Genomic DNA, 7170 nt, shown 5'->3' on the forward strand with positions numbered 1-7170 from the left:
AGCCCAGATCCTGCTCGACCTGCTGAGTATTTGTCTGCATTTTCCGCCATCGTTTAAGCTGAATATAGATCCCACCTATCGGGGTGAAACACCCAGACCCACTTTGTCCCGACATTTCATCGATTTGAAAGCTGTGGGCTTTGAATTCAAATAAACCAAACAATGATTCACGACTGCTAAGCGCCCCAGGGACAGAGACCTGGAAATGAGCATGCTGCCCATCCATTTGTAGTTGTGGCCGAGTGGTTAAGGCGATGGACTTGAAATCCATTGGGGCATTCCCACGCAGGTTCGAATCCTGTCAACTACGGAGAATTTGGGTAGCCTTTCACTTTTGGAGATTCAGATCACGGCGGAAGAATCACTTCATCCAGGTCATGAATGGTGCAAATCTACAGTTCACTCAATGAACTGCACAGATGCACGCTTGTTTTGCCAAATTTGTTTTAGACTCGTTACGACACAGCATAACCCCTCCAGCTTACGATAAAACCAGTAACACAGAAACGATTTATGCTGTACAGGAATCTGTAACAATTCGATTGGCCAAGAACTACACGAAGTAACAATTCAGCACTTCATTTCTAAAGTAAAAGAGAGATTAATTAACAAACTAATGTATATCTATTACCCATTTTGATGTTCCATTCGATAATGCTATTCAGATAAAACTCCCAGTTAAGGTTTACAAAACAGCACTTCTTTATCAAAACCAGGCAGCTGTAGGTTCTTGTCTTCGGATCTTCCTGTCTCTTCTTTGTCCCTGTCAGGAGACACTGTGTCAAAGATCACGGATCGAAAAGTTATTTTCCAGATGTATATATTTTCAAGAAGATTGTTACATGCATGGTCTTGGCAGTCCTCCTCTCAACTGTTCAATGTCCCCCGTCTCATACCCCAGAGCATCTGATTGGGTCCCTGTTTTTTTTTAAAAGACTTTCAAGAGACGCAATTAAAATTTGAATTGAAATGTATATATTTTCCTGATTAAAATTGAAACTGAGTGGCCAAACTCGAACTATTTATGTCTCCAGGCAATGAACGAATTGAATTGTTCGACCCAGGATTACGTCGTTGTCTTATTGAGAACACTTGTTTCTGTGTCTGGTTGTTCTGCTGCTTTCAAATCTCTTAAATGTGCACTAATATGTTTAAAAAACATCGCCTCGACAGGAAACAATGAACCATCATAATGAAGATATGTTTTCATTTTAATTTTTAAATACTTTGCCCTAACATATCGATAAATTTTATACAATTTCGATTTAGTTTTTTCCTATATATACATATAAAACATGAAATTAAGACAATCTCATCTGAATACCATCAGTTGAATCTGCGATAAAGTGTCTGTGATTTCATTCTACTGACCCACAACATGTACGATTTTTAAAATGGACGTCTATTCCATGAGAAGCCAACGAAATAGTCTCATATTATTACATATATACAAAGTTTTGGCGGATTGTGGTCTGTGTACATAACCTCTCCGATCCATTTTTCGTGGCACATACATTACATTTGTAACGCCAGTACCAAACTCAATAGTTTTTTTTCGATTGTGGAGCATTTCTTCTGATAGATGTTGATTTCCTATGAAAAGTTATAAACTGGCAGTTCAATCCCATGCTCATTTTTCCCGTTGGAGTACACCTCCAACTATAACGTCACAACCATCGATGGCTACTTTTAACGTTTTTTAGGCGTTCGGTGTAGGTAATACTGGTTTGGTGGTTAATATCGACTTCAAATGGTCAATTGTCATGTGGCATGTTACTGTCCACCGAAACACTGTGTTCTTCTTCAGCAAATCGGTTAACGATGCCACTACACTAGTATAGTTTGGAACAGACTTCTGACAGAGTCCGCTGAGTCTGAAGAATTAAAGAAACTCTTTCTTCGAGGTTGATCATGGCAATTCCTCAGAAGCTTTCGTCCTCACGTTCTAGAGGATGCTCAACCTGTCATGACCGATGTTACATCCCAAGAACATCACCTCTGCTTCCGTGAATTCTGTTTTATTTATGTCTGTCATCAGTTTTGCTTCTCGTGGTCGTTCAAAGAGCTCTCCCAATAGTCCCTTGTGATCATTCCTTGAATTGCTAAGGATCACTACATCGTCCAAATAGATTACACAATTTGTCAACCTGGCCACAACTTTGTACAAGTGTCTTTGGGTGTGGCGGGCTTGTTCTTCATTCAAAAGTGCATCACTTGAAACTGATATAGCCTATATGGAGTTACAAGCGCAGAGATCTGTTCACCAACTTTGACAACGGAACCTTCCAGTAGCCACGCATTATGCCCGACTTGGTGATGTAACTGGCTTGTCCGACTTTCTGGATGCAGTCCTCCAATCTAGAAATTGGATATGAGTTCGATTTTGTAACGGCGTTGGCCGTTCCATAATCCGCACGAAATTCAACACAAATCATCTGGTTTGGTAACTAAGACAATCAACGAACTCCACGCGCTCTGGCTTGGTTCAGTGATGTTCTCTTCAAGCATGGTGTTCACCTGCATCTTGTCCTGTCACCTCTCGAGATGATTAAGTCGAGAGGGTTGCTGCTTTATTGCAGCAGAATTCCCTACATCGACTTCGTGTTCAATTGCTTTCCTCCTCCCCGTGTGATTCTTGCATGTGCCCTGACTCTGTAGAAACAAAAAATCTTTCAACACTTTTCTATGCTCCTGAGACAGACAGCTTTCTAACCCTTCCCACTCCTCAAGGACTTCATCATTTTAGAATCTGTTTTGAGGTACATCAAAATTCAAAGCAACTGAATTCGATTCCTCACTCTGCTGGGCAGTAACGAACAACTCTTCCTCCAGTTCTTCCTTTGTTGTGTAATACGTTTTCAACATGTTCACATGACATACCCAATACAGTTTTATTTTATATCTGACGTCTTTGCTAAATAGTTCAACTGACTCAACTTTTTCACAGGGACCAGTAAACCTAACTTTAAAGGGATCACCTATGATTGGTAACAGTACTGACAAGTTATCCCTGTGGGAAAACTTCTGAGTCCCAGATTTTTATCTGCCACCTGCGTAATTCTACGCTGTGCCATCTTTGGGTGCTGTTTTGCTGAATCACTGACTAAATTTAGTCTCTCCCTCAATTCTGATACATGATTTAATTGTGTGATCTTCGACTTTGACCCTGTCATTTGTTTCTTTAATTAATTCCAAAGGGCAATCACTTCATGTGCGAATATGAACTTAAAAGGAATTCGTTTGGAACATTCTTAATGGCAAACAATACGAACAGGATATCTTTTTCCCAATCATTCGGATAATCTTGACAGTATGCTCTGTCCATGGTCTTCAAGGTCTTAAGCTATCTTTCTAAAGCTCCCAACGATTCAGGAAGATATGCACTAGATTTAAAGTGTTTTATCTCAGCTATCAAAAACCTCCTTAAGCAGTTGTACAGTAAAATTTGACCCTTAGTCTGACTGAATCTGACTAGTTAGGTCATAGCGTGTGAAGAAAGCTACTAACTCCTCTACCAGAATTGTGGCCTTGATACTCCGGGAAGGAATTGCCATTGGAAATATGGATAGCACATCCATTGTAGTCAACAAGCACTGGTTCTGACATTTAGTTCTCGGAAGGGGATGCACGCAATCAATTATAATCCACCTGAAAGATTCTCCAACTGTGGTAATTGGCAACAAAGGCGTGTTTTTATTGCCGCCTGAGACTTACCTGCCATTTGACATGTATGACATTGTCAGAAAAAGCAACCACATCCCGTGTGCATTCCAGGCCAAGAGAAATGTTTAGTATTTAGCTTGCGTGTTTCGTCACCCTCGGGGACCCCCTATAGGTAGTTCATGTGCTACCCATAACACTTCCTCTCTATGTTGTAGCTGCAACACAGTCTTGTGTACTTCGGCCCACTGCACGAATCACATCAAGTAGTGTATCAGCTGACCTAAACTCAACTCCTTCATCTTTCTTTTTACTTGTCACTTGGTGCTGTGCCTATTGAGAGTGGGATCTGTTCAACATACAGTCTGGGAAAATAGAAAGATATTTCTGTTTTAACTCCTCAGTTTCTTCGTCTTCCTTGGGCTTCTCCACAATAAGGGGAGTCACTTCTAATTTGGATCTTGCCAAATCACTTCCAAGCACAAGCTGAATTCGTGGAACTGACAATCTGTCTATCACGCCCAGCGTAAATTTCCCCGACTTAAATTGGGGCTCCAACGTGATCTTACATAAGGGAACGCTAAATTTCTGCTCATATATACCACAAATTACAACACTCATGGGAAATAGATATGAAAGGGTTCATATTCGCCCATCCCTTACTACCAGCAACTGGTTAGATCGTGTCACTCTCGTGCCACCAGTTTAGCTTCTTTAAACACTTCTATTTTCCACAACGCCTTTAATTAACGACAAGTACTGTCCGTATTCAAATACTTTCCGTATTCAACTTTGCCAGAATGGAAACAGCTGAGTCCGTTCAACTCCTTTCGACTCTCTTGGACTTCTTTTTTTCCTGCTCTCATATCTTCCAAGTGCAGGAAGGTTCTTGGTTTAGTAATGCAGAATCTCCCCTTCTGCCAATTTGGATCCTTCACAGGACGAATATCTGTTCAAAAGCTTGTCTTATGCACCAGCATGTACTCATCTACTAATTCTGTTGTCCTTCTGACTTTCCGAAATCTTTTTTCCTCCACGTGAATTCTTGCAATCTCTAAAAGTGTATTTTTGAACTCCTCCAGCAGAATTATCTCTCTAATAGCCTGAAATATCCTCTCTTTATCCAAATAAGAATCCATCCATCAAAGTATTGTGTTTATTTCTTTTTAACTCAACATAAGTCTGACCTGTGTTTCAGAAACGCTCTCGATATACATCTGGTACCGGTTCAGAAGGACTCAAAGGAGCCTGTTTTACTCATTCATAATCTTTTCACACCTCACGTAATATCATACCAAATCCCTTACTCGCTCTGACTTCGAGTTTTGTCTGAACTCGCATTACCCATCAATCCTCGGACCATTCCATCTGCCTAGCCATGTTTTTGATTGAAATGAAGAAGGCTTCAACATCATCCTCATCAAAATGTTGCGGAGTGGTGACACATTTACATATATCACTAATTTCTCTTTTAATTTCCATCCTGCTAACTTGACTTTGCTGACAAAGTCGCAACTTCTCAAGTTCAAATTTTCTCTCTCCTTCTCTCTCTTCTCTGTTCCTTTCTTATCTCCCTTTGCTCATCCAAGGAACTTCTCTCTCTTTTTCCTCCCTCTATATCTCCCTTCTGTCTGTTTCTCTGTCTCTCTCTCCTTCTCTTCTCTAACTTTTTCTCATTCTTCTCCCCCCTTTCGTTCTCTCTCCCTCTCGCTTTCCTCTCTCTCGCTTTGTTTATCTTCTCACTCCATTTTCCTCGAGACTAATTTAGGTAACATCATCAGTGGCGACCTCGCAGTGAAGCGAAGCTGTTGTCTCCTGCTTTCTATTTATAAGTTTGTCCTGGATGGGGTTGCTGGGGTTTGTAGTGATGCCATTTCCTGTTCGTTTTCCGAGTGGTTGACAGATGGTATCTAGATATACATGTTTGTTTATGGCGTTGTGTTTGGAGTACCAAGCCTCTAGGAATTCTCTGGCATATCTTTGCTTAGCCTATCCCAGGATAGATGTGTTGTTCCAGTCGAAATGTTTTTTTTTTCATCCGTGTGTAGGGCTACGATGGAGAGAGGGTCGTGTCTTTTTGTGGATAGCTGGTGTTCGTGTATCCTGGTGGCTAACCTTGTTCCTGTTTGTCCTACGTTGTCTTTGTGGCAGTCCTTGCATGGAATTTTGTAGATGACGTTGGTTTTGACCATGAGTTGTACTGGGTCATTTAAGTTTGCTAGTTTTTATTTGAGAGTGTTGGTGGGTTTGTTTGCTACTAGGATTCCGAGGGGTCTTGTTAGTCTGGCTGTCATTTCTGAAACTTCTTTGATGTATCGTAAGGTTGTTAGTGTTTCTGGCTGTGTTTGGTCTGCTTGTCGTGGTTTGTTCTCGAGGAATCTGCGGACTGTACGTTTTGAGTGTCCGTTCTTCATGAATACGTTGTATAGGTGGTTCACCTCTGTTTGCCGAGGTTCGTCTGTGCTGCAGTGTATGGTGGCTCGTTGGAATAGTGTTCTGACAACCTCCGTTTGTGTGTGTTGGGATGATTGCTGGTGTAGTTAAGTATTTGGTCAGTGTTTGTCGATTTTCTGTATACGCAGGTTTGTAGTTCTCCGTTGTCCTTTCTTTCGACGTGACGTCAGTTGCTGTCGGTTTCTTCCTCCTGGCACTCCATCCACAACGCCATAAACAAATACATGTATCTAGATACCATCTATCAACCTCTCAGAAAACGAAAAGGAAATGACATCACCACAAACCTCACGAACCCCATCCAGGACAAATGTATAAATAGAACGCAAGGAGAGAACAGTTTCGCTTCACTTAGAGGTCCAACTGATGATGTTACCTAGCCAGGTAATGAAACGTCTGGATCTCAAACCTCCAGCTCAGCGAGCAAACCTACACCCGAAACCTCAACCTGAGCTACAAACCTTACAACAGCAGTGTAATTGACGAAAGGGACGACAGGGTCTTTTGTTTTCTGTGGTGCTCTACTGTTTCTGATTCAGTGCTCCCAGCGCTCCGGCTCAAGTTTGATTTTCAGTCGAGGAATGGGAATTTTCCTGTGGTCGTTTGTCGTAGTGGCAGCATTCCTAAAGCAGGAAATGATGGATGTGGCTGAGAAGTGGTCATGTTTGGTCAAAAACACGATTCAGGTTAACATAAGACAAAGAGCTGCGGATGCTGGAAATGTGACACAAAACATGGAATGCTGGAGAAACTCAGCGCCTGGCAGGATCCATGGGGCAAAGTAGAGCTAGTGTTTCAGATCGACAGAAGCAGGTTCGTTCGGTATTTCAACATTGTAATGCAGGCAAATTTTCAGTATTATGTGTGGGATCATCATATTTATCAAAACTTCTCATTAGTTGCCAACCGTCACTTTTACAAATTTAAAAGGTTTGTTTTGGCGGTAATGCTGCTTCCGTTTCCATGAGCTGGTGACAAGCTGTGCTTTAATGGTTACCTTTTTCTTTTCCTTTATGTCACTTAGCAGCCATGTCAAGTGGACAATTGACCCTTTCA

At 41.5% G+C, this 7170-nt stretch overlaps 1 non-coding gene across 1 annotated transcript; it reads left to right on the forward strand.

Annotated features, from left to right (window-relative positions):
- Positions 1-228: 228 nt before the first annotated feature.
- On the forward strand, positions 229-310 carry trnas-uga (transfer RNA serine (anticodon UGA)). Its single transcript has one exon. It is a non-coding gene; the product is annotated as a tRNA-Ser (tRNA).
- The last annotated feature ends 6860 nt before the right edge of the window (positions 311-7170 follow it).

This window comes from Hemiscyllium ocellatum, unplaced genomic scaffold, assembly GCF_020745735.1.
Source record: "Hemiscyllium ocellatum isolate sHemOce1 unplaced genomic scaffold, sHemOce1.pat.X.cur. scaffold_283_pat_ctg1, whole genome shotgun sequence".
Lineage (NCBI taxonomy): Eukaryota > Metazoa > Chordata > Chondrichthyes > Orectolobiformes > Hemiscylliidae > Hemiscyllium > Hemiscyllium ocellatum.